At 39.9% G+C, this 14,267-nt stretch overlaps 1 protein-coding gene across 3 annotated transcripts in view; it reads left to right on the forward strand.

Annotated features, from left to right (window-relative positions):
• Nucleotides 1-4,804: 4,804 nt before the first annotated feature.
• The window catches only part of LOC117337580, a 28,978-nt gene continuing 19,515 nt past the window's right edge, over nucleotides 4,805-14,267 (forward strand). For 2 of the 3 annotated variants that reach the window (XM_033898621.1, XM_033898624.1), the window contains exon 1: nucleotides 7,571-7,706. The gene's annotated coding sequence lies outside the window, so the exon portion shown is untranslated. Of the gene's footprint in view, nucleotides 5,008-7,570; nucleotides 7,707-14,267 lie in introns of those variants that run through there. The other variant, XM_033898622.1, reaches the window with a different exon arrangement.

A 14,267-nucleotide genomic window follows, 5' to 3' on the forward strand; every position in this document is an offset into this window, starting at 1 on the left:
AATTACGATTATGACTGAAAAAAACAACAACAATGTAAGGCTTTTTTTTTAAATTCATTTATTTAACTTGAGAGACGTCTCCCTGAAAACTTGACGTATATTTGCCCCGTATTTACAGGAGATAAGATATTCTCGCATTTCGTTCTATTGGAAGGGATTGTGTTTATTTGGTAGGTGTTTTTTTTATATACAGTTCAATCAGATGACATTGTTCCTTCATTTTCAAATTGAAGTGTAACTACACACTCTCACCCGTATAGCCCGAGTTTTCTCTGGCCCTGTCACCATGTCTGGTGTAGGGCCCCTACACCACCAGACAAGGTGACAGGGCCAGAGAAAACTCGCCCCTACACCAGACATGGTGACAGGGCCAGAGAAAACTCAGGCTATCACCCGTATTAAATATGATATTTAGGGTAGTGCACAACAAGTTGGAAGATTATTGATAACAGAGAGAGCTACACTGATTAAAAACTGGATGGTTATATGTACTCTATATGTTTATTATTTTATAAAACGAGTCAGGCACCTGTGGATGGATATCCAAATAAACATGAAGGAGCGCTCTTTAATTGATGTAATAGGAAATAACACCTGTCCGCGCTGGGGTTCGAACTAACGACCTGTCACCCTCTTAGTATCGTCCATCCAACCACTATGTAAAGAAAGGGAATTTCCCCATCATTCCGAGCTAGTAAGCTGACCTGATATATTGATATCTAGACCTGTTATTTGTGGTGATGTTGGTTAACTCCCAGTAAATCCCTACAGGAGAATCCTTACGGAGGCGTCAACATACACCAGTGGAGCTTCAAATGACAGGCCTTTGTATCGACACATATTCCGTACACAGCATTCGTCAATCAATAAAATATATAATATCATCGGAATCCCTAAAGGGTTTTGCTCCGAATACCGAACGTTCCTGTGATGGACGTGACGTACCACTCATCCATTGTAGTGGGATGTTGTTGATCAACCCTGAGTCCTGCTAACATCTACTTTCTCTATACTCAATCCCCAAATTACTCGCTATAACATATACATTGTACGTAACCTAAGTAGCACGTGCTGTGATCCTCACCACTTGACCACGGGCGACCCGTGGTTGTATCAAGTGAAGCCCGCAAAGAGGCTTTTACGTCAAAGTGGTAAGGAGCCGCACGTGCGTCGAATATCAGCTGATCCCCAAATCGTCTTATCGGCAGGGGGATGTATCTTACAAGTAGAACAGATAATCATGATCCGTTTCTTTTGAAGTATAAGTCAGTATCAAACGGCTTACCTCAGATTTATGTAGGCCAAATATATGGTACGGAAGCTGGAATATAGTAAAAAAAAACAACCGTTTGTTGGCGAACGGTTTGGTTGTATATTTCAAAACTCTAAATGCCCTCCCTGATGTTTATCTAACAAATAATACCCAATTTTAAAAGGATTTTTGGTAAATTATTACTTGCAAGGCTAACGAACATGCTGTTGCATGCAGAATACAAGAAAGCTTACGTAACGTAAAGATAATGTGCGCCCATTCCTATTGTATTGAAATAAATCGACAAGTATAAATATAAAAGGTGAATAATGTCTATGTTAATGTAAATTTCATACATCATATATGTTAGGTAGGCTATAGAAAATGGTATTGACAAACTAAATGAAGTCTGACAATAACAACGTGCTTTGGAAGGTAGCAGATACTTGTATCTATATTTATATATTCGTGATATAACGCGTTAGTTTCGCGATATAACGCGTTAGTTTCGCGTAATAACGCGTTAGTTCCGCGATGTAACGCGTTAGTTTTGCGTAATAACGCGAACGTCTCGCGATATAACGCGAAAAAAAGATTATTTTCTTCTACGAAAATGATCCCAACCGGCTTTCGTAATAGTACAATGGTATCATTTTGTTGAGACTTTCATAATTTTTACCTGCGTTTTGTTAGTCTCCTATCACTGAGTATGTAACAAACCACCTTCCCCAACAAAACAGTACATTGATTTAACGACCGCTTTTGAAATAATTAGAGGTCTCAACGAGTCCTAAATAGTACCACAGTCGATTTTTATTATACATTTTATCCGTGGCGAGAACGCGAACGATATAGAGTACAGGTCAAGGTCGCGTGTTCAAGATGGCCGGCATACCGACCACATGTTGGTAGGTAAACAATTCCGGACTGTAGCAAGTGAATCGACCCTCACGAGGCGTGACGCCAGGTCAGTATGGGGCCGGCGCGTGCCACCGGTATCAATCGATTTCCTAATCGATATGATAATACACTAGCCAGTGCGTGTTATGTAAATAGGCCACCTTGAACTCATCAGCAGTCAGGGGGCGAGCGATAAAGGGGACACAACCTGTTTAACATTTCTCGGCATAGCCGTATAATATTCTTTTGGCCCCGGATATGACGCGACAGGTGGCGTTATTGGTCAAGATGAAGAATGTGATTGGTCAATGTAGCGGTTAATGCAAAATGCAGATATGCAGTTAAAACGAAACAAATTTAAGATTGAATGCAATCTGAATAAGTGGATATATCCTTTCAAATGACATATTGATAAAATTATATTCCTGATTCAAATGCAGTCTTATTATCACCAAAAATGATTCAAACTGATATAATTTTGTTATCCGTGCTGAAACGCATTAGTTCGTTGATTTATTTCACCAGCAGTTTTACATTAAAACTACTAGCATTAAAACTATGCCGTTTATCTTTGATTAATACGATTAAGCACCAAGTTACATATGATTTGAAAATGATTGTATAAAGTTAAAACTAAATTTGTTAATTTGATAAACAAATAACCTCGTGTATATGACGACTGGGAACCAGAGACTTGAAAACATGAAATAACCTGAATTTACATACCAATCATGATAGTGGAGGGACAGAGACATACAGGAACGGGTCAGGGAAGGAGAGAGAAATAAAGGAACGAGCTCAGGGAAGGAGAGAGATACAGGATCGAGGTCAGGGAAGGAGAGAGAAATACAGGATCGAGGTCATGCAGGGAAGGAGAGAGAAATACAGGATCGGGGTCAGTGAAGGAGAGAGATACAAGATCGAGGCCAGTGAAGGAGAGAGATACAGGATCGAGGCCAGGGAAGGAGACAGAAATACAGGATCGAGGTCAGGGAAGGAGAGAGAAATACAGGATCGAGGTCAGGGAAGGAGAGAGAGATACAGGATCGAGGCCAGGGAAGGAGAGAGATACAGGATCGGGGTCAGGGAAGATCGAGGTCAGGGAAGGAGAGAGAGATAAAGGAACGAGGTCAGGGAAGGAGAGAGAAATACAGGATCGAGGTCAGGGAAGGAGAGAGAGATACAGGATAAGGTCAGGTAAGGAGAGAGAAATACAGGATCGAGGTCAGGGAAGGAGAGAGAGATACAGGATCGAGGTCAGGGAAGGAGAGAGAGATACAGGATCGAGGTCAGGGAAGGACGGAGACGTACAGGAACGAGGTCAGGGAAGGACGGAGACGTACAGGAACGAGGTCAGGGAAGGAGAGAGAAATACAGGATCGAGGTCAGGGAAGGAGAGAGATATACAGGATCGAGGTCAGGGAGAGACGGAAAAATACAGGAACGGGGTCAGGGAAGGACGGAGACGTACAGGAACGAGGTCAGGGAAGGACGGAGACGTACAGAACGAGGTCAGGGAAGGACGGAAAAATACAGGAACGAGGTCAGGGAAGGATGGAGACATACAGGAACGAGGTCAGGGAGGAACGGAGAAATACAGGAACTGGGTCAGGTAGAACGGAAAATACAGGAACTAGGTCAGGGAAGGACGGGAAAATACAGGAACGAGGTCAGGGAGGGACGGAGAAATATACAGGATCGAGGTCAGGGAGGGACGGAGAAATATACAGGATCGAGGTCAGGGAAGGACGGAGAAATACAGGAACGAGGTCAGGGAGGGACGGAAAAATACAGGAACGAGGTCAGGGAGGGACGGAAAAATACAGGAACGAGGTCCAGGAAGGCAGAAAAATACAGGAACGAGATCAAGGAGAGACGGAAAAATACAGGAACTGGGTCAGGGAGGAACGGAGAAATACAGGAACGAGGTCAGGGAGCAACGGAAAAATACAGGAACGAGGTCCAGGAAGGCAGAAAAATACAGGAACGAGATCAGGGAAGGTCGGAGAAATACAGGAACGGTATCAGGGAAGGACGGAGAAATACAGGAACGGGGTCAGGGAAGGACGGAAAAATACAGGAACGAGGTCAAGGAGGGAAGGGGAAATGCAGGAATATGACCAGAGAAGACGGAAAAATGCATGGTCGATCAATATTATGGATTGGTAATTTTTAAACGGAATATCAGTGTGTGAGATCTACTACTGGACTGTATTAATTAAGTCTATCTACTGTAGAATGGTCCGCTAGGTGTTGTTTGATACTTTCACGCCTCAGCGAGTGGCGAGTGATGTACTCCAGGTGACAAAATAACACAGGATATGACAGGTGTGTACAGGGCTAGAATCACGAACCCGAGTAGTCGACCCGCTCCAGCATTTCGATATGTTTTACTTTATGAGGATGCTACATGACATTAGCATATTCCAAATGAACCAGTACTAGATAACGCGGTCCCTAACATTACTACACACTATGATGAGGCCTATGTTGTTATGAAAAATAATAAAAAAAATCTTCAATGCTTTCAACTATAATGAATGTTAATATTCATCCATATCATATCTTCAGTATCAAAGCTATCGTTAACAGACAATTGATGACGTCATAATAGATATGACGTAATAAATAATGATCCCTGTCTAGCAACTCCAAGTTGAGGCTTGTTGGCAGCAGACAGTACTCAAGGCGAGATTGGATCCGCCTTATTTTAGTATTCTCACAAATAATTTCAAAGAAGGCGTTATGTAAATCAACATCGTGGCGAGAGATTTTGGTTGGGGGGGATTTATCTTACTGGAGGCGTCGGGAGGAACGATTCGGAGGCCAGACTCATCAGAACACGGCGAACAAAGGTATGGAGGGCATCAATACACGATTTTCTATTAGAGAGTAAGATACAGGGGTACCAAAATAAATTAAATAACAATACACAGCTGTTTTGTCCTATGACTCTTCAGTGATGGTGGGGGCCATGATAAGAGACAGAGTCAAAGGTTTCAGTACAATTGTCCCTTGGAGGTGACATATAAGATAAAACACTACGAATTAAAGGAAGCCATGATAGACATGAAAGAGTCCATGTCTAGATCCTGTACTAGAGATACTGGTAAAGATTTCAGTCGATAATAGTACGAGGAAAGAAAGAGAATTTATAAAGATGTTACAGGACGGGACAATATAGCCCTAATGGACTAGACCAATGGTTCAGATCCGCTCTTAAAATATTCGTCCATCTGTTGATATCTGTTTACGAAGTATATATGTCTTTACAAAGGTTGGTACACTACAAACAGACATGTCTGTACGAGGAGAGAACAAGGCTCCTGGTCTGCACAGGGTCGGGATATAAACTGGAACCTACTGGTTGACTTCTCATCAGATTTAAAGGAACAATACGTTCTTGATTATGAAATGTCGACAAATCAGACCTTTCTCTCCCGTTGCACAGGGAAAGGACGGAAAACGTTTTATTTTTCACTTCCCTTTGTGTAACATACAAAGAAATACAATGCTTAGACATTGTATAGAAATATTACATACGGAAGCCTTATGTATGGTGATAATTCCTTAGATATAAAATCGAAACGAGGCTATTTGTTAACATATTCAAAATTTCATTTGTTGATAGCAAATTAATATATAAGTACGTATTCTTAATGTCGTCGGCCTGTCCGTTATCTTTTACAATGTATTCTCATTTCACCTACAAGTATCCTTCTTCAGATTTTTTTCTGCTCTATTTAAGATTCTATGACAGAGTTATCATATGATGTTTATCATTAGGTCATTGCAAAGTTTTGCATATGTATAATTGTTGATAAGTTGTGATAACTTGCGTAATCCTTTTGTGCTTTCTTTTTATTTTATTGAAATACTTACACAAGATGACATTAGAATTTAAATAGGTGGTTTATTTTTTGAAAATAGGAAATTAAAAAGAGTATAGAGATGGGATGATAATTAGTGTGAATGGAGGGAGAGAATGTAGAAATCTCCTTCATTTACAAATTATTTTACATTTTTTGAAGAATAATTAGGAAATTTTTGACAAGAAAGTTTTAAAGTATTATTTTTTAGACAGAGTGAGTGATCTTACTCGACTCAGCTGACATTTGTTGACATAACACTATTCCATACTTTCAGCTGTTCAGTGTTCATCATATCTCATGTCATGTTTTGCTTTCACCGTTGTCTTTCCTTTCCTTCTGATGAATCGAGAAAGATCAAAGACACTGTCCTTAGTTATATACATACATATATATTATTGAAGGGATATCATTGATTAAAGGAAGAGGAAGAGAGCTGGTAGAAAGGGAGTGATAGAGGGGAGAGAAATAGTTCGGAGCGAGACACAGAAATCAAAATCTGTTTGTATCACGAATATATTGCTGAATGTGCAGACATATTCTTTCGTTTTCTTCCTTTGTTAAATCAGGACTTCCGTGTAATATTAGGTACAGGTCTAGTTTGTGTTATCAATAAAACTGATTTACATTCAAAATAAATTCAAAAGTTTTACACATATGCAGAATGTAACGTATTCCCCTGGTTTTAAACAGAATGACGTAATCATATCTCGGTGTTAATAAGGTGAATGTTTGAATACCATACCTCTATACGAATGTCTGGGTATGGTGCGTTATACTAGAACAGTTCTTGCAGCCAAAGAAATGTGATGAATTGATTCATGTCTACCATTTTGTACAAGTTTATGTACCAAATGTCTAAACATTCGTTTGTAGTTTACTTTCGTGAATGCCTATCGCGATCTTTTACGTATCAAAGCTAGCTTTGCAGACGTTAAAATCAACAGGCGGCCTGGTAGGGAGGGTTGGTTGTTTACAGACGATGCATGCAATGTCTGCTTTGACGTCATTTTCGATATTCGACGCAGAAGCGTGTATAGATAGACAACAGAGCTATATTGTTTTACGATTTTCTGCGCATCACGAACATAACATATTTGACACTTTTATCGACACAGCTACCGGTTTTTTTTGTTCTAGCATGTTTGATAGTAGTCTGAATTCCTACTGGCATGCCGTGTAGTCTCTAGACTTGTTGAAGAGTGTATTATTGAAAGATGGCTTTCGTCACCCAAATGAATGTATCGGGATTAAATACGTATAATGAATACTAAATGATACAAATAGGCCGCTGACAAAAGCGATACCAATAAGCCAAGGAAGATCGATTCATCAATAGTTGGCCATCTGGTGCCACACCACTGTACGACCGTGTGGTATCCTGGTATATAGGTAAGGTTAGTCGTGTTTACACTGGATACACAACTACTCCTCAATTACTCTAACCGGTGTGCGTGTGTGTATTGATAATTATCGATCACATTCAGAATACTACGCATGCGCGAGTCGATTCCGCTTGCTACTTGCTGCTGAACCTGAAATGGTGTTTGGTTAGCGCATGCTCGAGAGAGTGAAGATTACTATCTGTATATTACGCTTGCATGCCTGTAGTCAATGTTTATTCCGTGGTGGTTCGTGATTCTGGTCGGTTTGTGGAGGACCTGAGAGGATGGCGTTTGTCTGAGGTAAGGTACCAGTTATGGTGTTGATGGTGTGTAAATGTGGTGCCACATCCAGTAGGAACAGAAGCAGGCGATGACGTGTAGTAGGAGTTTTATACTCTGAATGTGTGGCACTCCCATTGATGTTTGACCTGTGTGTATCTATCTGTCAATGACACAACCATTACCGATTCTATATAATCCATACACTTCGGGGTTGTTATATAATGAGGAATAACTTGAGTATGGCACATGTTCAGAACAAACAAGATATACATTTGTATATCACATTTACTGGACACTTATTCTGTGTTATAACGATGTTTTAGATAATATTTTATCAGTTCTTAAGACCTTTCTTATAGGCTTAATATTGACAACATTTTGCGCATTCAAAGTGTTTCACAGCTGACGTTTGTCATAGAAGATACAGGTAGTTTTGATTTATTACTAGAAATAGTTTAGTTGGTTTTCGTTCCTAGAACATTGCAATTGGGTTTCTTACTAGAATATTACCCGTTTTGGTATAGCAGAGGGTAATAATGTTGATTTGGTATTCGTTCCCAGACTATTTTTCAACTTGGTTTTGCCTACACCTATGACATTTTGTACGAATATTTACAATTTCTCTTTGCCATTTCCTTATAGTTATTGAGACACTCTAAATGCTTAGTTCATGATTTTAAACAAATAGCATTTCATTCTGTAAAGTTGTCTTCTGTCCGCCTCCACCAAGGACTCCTCTTCCGTCTACCTTCCGTAACTTGCTTTCCGTCCGCTTCCATCAATGTCTCCTCCTCCGTCTACCTTCAGTAACTTGTCTTCTGTCCGCCTCCACCAATGTCTCCTCCTCCGTCTACCTTCCGTAACCTGTCTTCTGTCCGCCTCCACCAATGTCTCCTCTTCCGTCTACCTTCCGTAACCTGTCTTCTGTCCGCCTCCACCAATGTCTCCTCTTCCGTCTACCTTCCGTAACCTGTCTTCTGTCCGCTTCCACCTAAGTTTCCTCTTCTGTATCATTCTCTCTTGCATCTGCTCTACCACATTGTCGATATCTCCTCTCTATACCATTCTCCCTCTCTCGATTCCTTCCCACATTGTCGATATCTCCTCTATACCATTCTCCCTCTCTCGATTCCTTCCCCACATTGTCGATATCTCCTCTATACCAGTCTCCCTCTCTCGATTCCTTCCCCACATTGTCGATATCTCCTCTATACCAGTCTCCCTCTCTCGATTCCTCCCCCACATTGTCGATATCTCCTCTACACCATTCTCACTCTCTCGATTCCTTCCCTGCACTCTTGCACTATTTTGAGAAATATACATTTTGCGTCCCTATAACTTGTAATATTATTGTTGTGAATTTCAATATTTCGAATAAGTCGACTTTAAACTGGACGTTATAGAAGCTATACTATATTCAAAATTAAAGAATACAGGTATATAGGTAGCAATAAGTTGCCGCAGCCAAAATTTAGTATTACAAGAGCATTAAAATATTATTTGACTTCCAGGTCACTATTTCACTCTTAACACTCGCCTTTACTCAAATCTATGGACCGAAAATCTAAAATTAATATGTTAAATATATACATTAATCTGACTGTATTATGTAATTGATATCAACTTTCTAAATATGTTAATTGTAATTGATATCAACTTTCCAATTCTGTCTCGTCACACGTCTCTATATCGTTTGTTAATCGTGTTGACGTCACTAAAGTGTTATCCTTTTTATGACCGGCCTCTTTAATAGGTCGGGGTTTCCTCTTCTCCCCACTGTGTGACATTGTATTTCTACTGATAAACCGTTATGACCGTGCGCTTGTAAATTAACAAACGAATCACGACTGTCGCCGACGGCAGGATAAGAATCGTCGGAAGTGACTAGTATTTTATTCATCGCCATGAAGGCATTTCCCCCACAGCTGTTTCCTTTCTTTGTCAACTACATTTGATTAAAATAATTGAAATCAATTGTTTTCTTCATTGTCTGCTGTAGGTACTGATATTTTTAGTTAAATTTGACTTGAGTCACTTGAATACAAGATAGCTCCACTACAAACATCGGTAAGGTGTAGATAGATTCCCCCAAACGTTTCACTCCACAACGATTTCGTTCCTGCTGTTCGATACGTCATGTTATTAAAAAGAGAAAATCGTATTAATGCATGCCCTAATGGTTGTTTACATGGTAGTCGATTTCTTACCAGTTCCGGTTGAATTTCTCTGTGTGGGTTCCGCTCGATATGCGCTCCTCCACCTATCCATTCCATTTATCCTAACATCAGATACATGTATAGATGATTTCCCCCTGGCCATTTCTGTTCTCAGAGAAACTAATGACAAATCTTTGGTGTAGTTAAACGCAGGTGGATTTCGATTTCTTCCTGTCCAACACTGTAGACAGATTTTTTTTGACTGGTATTTCTGTTAATAGGGTAAAGAGATGACGGATGTATGGTACAACAGACTTGTTTTAATATAATGACACTGCCTCGCTTTTATGTTCACTACTGAGGATAGGGAACAGTAAAACGAGAGAGAGAACCTAGACTAAATATTCCATAGGTTTATCTCGATTTTCTTGTCTCATATTTGATATAAAACGACTGCCTTTCTTTGATGTTTTAACAATTAAACACTTGTTATTTTGTATATATTGAAAATATTCATGTTGTCAATATAAATGCAACATTGGTGATATATAAATAGCATGGCGTCCGTAACAAGCGTTTAAGTTATATATTTATATTAACATAGGTTAAATCGCTCACGTGCTTTATTTATTCTTAGTGCAGTGCGAAGCTGTGTAACAATCGTGTCATGTGATCTAGACTGCATTTATCGGCTCATAGATGCAGTCCAGATTAATACTGAGGTAACGGGTGAGTGAAGCATTAAATGTAAATATTCTTTTATATTTATCCACCATCCCTATTTGGTGCTTCCCGATCGCCCTTCTTCAATAAATTGAGGGAGAAGTGTAAAGTAATAGTGCACGTTTCTGCAAAATAAGGCACATGTTTTCGATAAACATGTCCAGTTAACCCTGCATGTTACACATAGAAAGTGTATACTTCATCGTCCATCTGTACACATTTACAACTGTAATACAGTAGTGAAGGATAAGGAAACTTATTTTCAATTTTTCAGACCTGTGAAAATAATGACCTTATCAAAAAGACATTAAAAAAGGTAAATATCATGATTTCTGGCTCAAAATTACAAAATTCCCTACATTCTTATTTGAAACCTATTTTTAATCAAACATCTCCGTCGCAATGACAGAATAAATCTCGATTTGACACAATGTTCATCATTAATTTTCTGCTATCTTACCTCGTCTGCTGTCTACATTGTTTTTTTTCTGCTGCAAGTAAAGCTACCTATTCCTATGAAATCATAATCTCTACTATATTGTTTTTTTTCTGCTGCAAGTAAAGCTACCTATTCCTATGAAATCATAATCTCTACCCATGTAAAAAAAATGTGAAGCCTGTTCATATTGATTGTAACAATCATAATGTATATCATAATAATTATGCAGCGCTCTTTAATGCTTACTCGCTTTCATCCTTTGATGTTTACCCTCCGCCCTCCTTTGATGTTTACCTGCATTCCTCCTTTGATGTTTACCTGTCTTCCTCCTTTGATCTTAACACGCCTTCCTCCTTTGATGTTTACCCTCCGCCCTCCTTTGATGTTTACCCTCCGCCCTCCTTTGATGTTTACACGCCGCCCTCTTTGATGTTTACACGCCGCCCTACTTTAATGTTTACCCTCTGCCCTCCTTTGATTTTTACCCTCTGCCCTCCTTTGATTTTTACCCTCTGCCCTCCTTTGATGTTTACCCTCTGCCCTCCTTTAATGTTTACCCTCTGCCCTCCTTTGATGTTTACCCTCTGCCCTTCTTTGATGTTTACCCTCTGCCCTCCTTTGATGTTTACCCTCCGCCCTCTTATCTTTACCCTCTGCCCTCCTTTGATGTTTACACGCCGCCTTCCTTTAATGTTTACTCGATTTCCTCCTTAATGTTCACCCTCTGCCCTCCTTTGATGTTTAGCTGCCGCCCAATTTTGGTGTTTTCTCGCCGACCGCTTTTGATGTTTTCTTTAATGTTTACTCGCTTTTCTCTTTTGATGTTTACCCTTCGCCCTCCTTTGATGTTTACTCGCTGTCCCCCTTTGATGTTTCCCTGCCTTCATCCTTTGATGTTTACCCTTCGCCCTCCTTTGGTGTTTACTCGCCGCCTTTCTTTGATGTTTACTCGCTGTCCCCCTTTGATGTTTACCTGCCTCCATCCTTTGATGTTTACCCTCCGCCTCCTTTGATATTGACCCGCCGCCCTCATTTGATGTTGGCCCGCCAACCACATTTGATGTTGAGCCGTCAACCACCTTTGATGTTGACTCGCCGACCCCTTTTGATGTTGACCCGCCAACCACCTTTGATGTTTACCCTCCGCCCTCCTTTGATGTTTTCTAGCCGTTCTGTGAAGACTACCCGCCATCCTTGTATGTTCACCAACCGTTTCTTCGAGATTACCCACCATCCCTCTTTGATGTGTACCCACTGCCGTTCTCTGAGGTTGCTCTGTTGATCCTGTTTTATTGTAACGCGAAGCTGTTTATTTGTGTGCCTTTTTTCTTCAGATTAGTTTAAATGATAAAAAGTTTGCTAACACGTCTTTTGTTCTCTTGTTACCTTTCGTTCCCATCAGGCAATAATCCGACTGCGTTTCTGATTGAATTTCTACGATTGTCGAAAACTGAAATACAATAAGGTATAGAAACGGTCAGTGACGAATTACATTGTGTCGTCTGCTCATAGAACTAAACATCGCCAGGAAAGGTCAATGAAGAGGTCAGACTACAATTAACGACATGTTTGAGGTTTCAGTGAGAAATCATGCTTGTTCAGAGTAGATACAAATGATGCGGTATCCAGTACCTACTGAATACCATCTAGGTTTATATGTCCAAGTTTAGAATTAACAATGGTTTTATTTTGTAGTCCAATACCCCTCGAATTGAGGGCCACACTGCGCTCGAGTCAAAAGTTGGTTTTGAAGGTATAAGGAAGGTTTTAGTATCATTATACTAGATTCCACATGATGTAGTGTAGCAGGGCATTACCTTTAAACAGTACTACAATACCTGTTAGTTGTGATATGAAGTATCATAAAATAGGATTACACTTACAGTATCATTTGATACCAGATATGACACTAGTCGTCTGTCAATTAAACGAGATAAAATATGTACAACAGTAAAATATTCCAAATGCCGCACAATAAAGGTACACATGTAAGCAAGGTTTCTCGTAGATAAGCCTGCACGACGCTTCTGTGACCTTTAGACAGTTGTGAAGGATCGAGCAGACTAAGTGTACTGTGTTCTTTATATCGGATTCTGCAAAAGAACACCTTGTCTCATATTTTGCTTACTTTCTGATTCAGTGATCGTCTAGCGTGTTTTCTACCCCACCAATTTTATAGTCCAATCCTACATGCATTTATTCGCAGTAACTCTAACAGTGAACACTAATGTCGAGACAGCAGTATGTCTATATCTCCAATCTCTGCCCATTTCCATCCTTCCCAACGTCTTGTAATGGGATTACGTTGATACCTTCCTTGGCGATCGCTGAATATTTTACACAAATGTTTGGCTGGAATATCTGGCTGTACAGCTCTACACAATTACAGCCTAAAACTGACATACGCTTTCTGCGACGACTCGAGTTTGAATTGATGGCCAGGTCTCCTGTCGCAGCGATTACCATTAGAAGATTTCGAATGAAAACCATTTTGATGTCATGCAATGCCGTTCGGGAATTTGACTGTAAGAATGCCATATCCGACAGCCAGCTAGCGCGATACACTGTTTTTGCTGTGAGTTGATGGCTACATTTACTGCGGATGGAAATTTATTATCGGGTAATTGTTTTAAACAACATATCGACGGATACCTGGCCACACAATTGAATATCGGTCAAAAATAATATATATTTTCTGGCATGTCTCTCCTCTATCAATAACCCTTCTTCTTCATGTTCGTGCCATGTCGTGATGACTAAAGGATGATTTTTCATCTTAATTATCTTCTCCGGTCGCTTTTTGAAAATAATTTTCCGCGTCAATTTATCTCTATTTACCTCTCTGACTCTGTCCTTTTGCTATTTCTTCTCTATTTTTGTCTGTTCGTTTGTCGGTGTATCTTCATATCCGAATACCATTACGCGGATTTTGGACTGGTTCTATCTGTGTGTACTACTCATTTCCGGTCACTATAACTACTCACTTCCGGTCACAATAACATGTTAGTTGTAATGTTGTCAGAAATGTGGACATATATTCATACACCAGTGGTTTTGTTTTCTGGTTTTTTTTTTGCTGAATTGTTCTAAATGACTTACTAATCAATAGACTGTCGTAAAACAATACAGAAACCCTTCCTGTGGATGTCAAATCTGTATTAATCTTATTGTGTAATTCTGTATGACCTTCCATCTAGAGTCTAGTTTGTCACCGGGTTTAATCAGAATGCGTTGTTTTGGGATATTTAATGCTATCACAAC

Source organism: Pecten maximus, chromosome 11, assembly GCF_902652985.1.
Source record: "Pecten maximus chromosome 11, xPecMax1.1, whole genome shotgun sequence".
In the NCBI taxonomy this organism is placed as follows: Eukaryota; Metazoa; Mollusca; class Bivalvia; order Pectinida; family Pectinidae; genus Pecten; species Pecten maximus.